Source organism: Octopus bimaculoides, chromosome 28 (genome assembly GCF_001194135.2).
Source record: "Octopus bimaculoides isolate UCB-OBI-ISO-001 chromosome 28, ASM119413v2, whole genome shotgun sequence".
Taxonomy (NCBI): Eukaryota; Metazoa; Mollusca; class Cephalopoda; order Octopoda; family Octopodidae; genus Octopus; species Octopus bimaculoides.
Window position 1 is genome coordinate 16,675,240 of NC_069008.1, and position 729 is coordinate 16,675,968.

Here is a 729-nt window from a genome sequence, read left to right on the forward strand (position 1 = left end):
CAAATCACGTGATTTATTTATAAACAAAGTAGTGCTGACAATACTGGTAAGACGTTCAGTTATTTCCCTTGTAAATTACTTACTTTTTTGACCCCTCGAAACTGGAAGATTACCATATATATATATATATATATATATATATATATATATATCGTTCGTGAAAAGCATCAATGCGAAAGAAGCACACTCACACACGACAGGCTTCTACAGAGTCAAAATGCTTTGGACAGTCCATGTCTACAGATGAATACACTTCTGCAAAGAGCCATGCAGTTGGACTGAAGTTGCAACGAAACGTCTTAAACACACAAAACTCGAGATTAATGTCCTGAAAGGAAGATTTTATTAAAACCATCGCAGTGCTAAGTTATCTCCCTTCCATAGATACCGTTGGAGATATGATGTGTGTATATATATATATATGTATATATGGTTGGCACTCCGTCGGTTACGACGACGAGGTTTCCGGTTGATCTGATCAACGGAACAGCCTGCTCATGCAATTTACGTGCAAGTGGCTGAGCACTCCACAGACACGTGTACCCTTAACGTAGTTCCCGGGGATATTCAGCGTGACACAGTGTGACAAGGCTGGACCCCTTTGAATTACAGGCACAACAGAAACAGGAAGTAAGAGTGAGAGAAAGTTGTGCTGAAAGACTACAGCAGGGTTCGCCACCATCCCCTTCCGGAGCCTCGTGGAGCTTTAGGTGTTTTCGCTCGATAAAC

General features: G+C 41.4%; 1 protein-coding gene across 1 annotated transcript in view; it reads right to left on the reverse strand.

The window, feature by feature from the left end:
- The window catches only part of LOC128251155 (gastrula zinc finger protein XlCGF49.1-like), an 8,868-nt gene that overhangs the window by 5,258 nt on the left and 2,881 nt on the right, over nt 1-729 (reverse strand). The window lies entirely within an intron of this gene.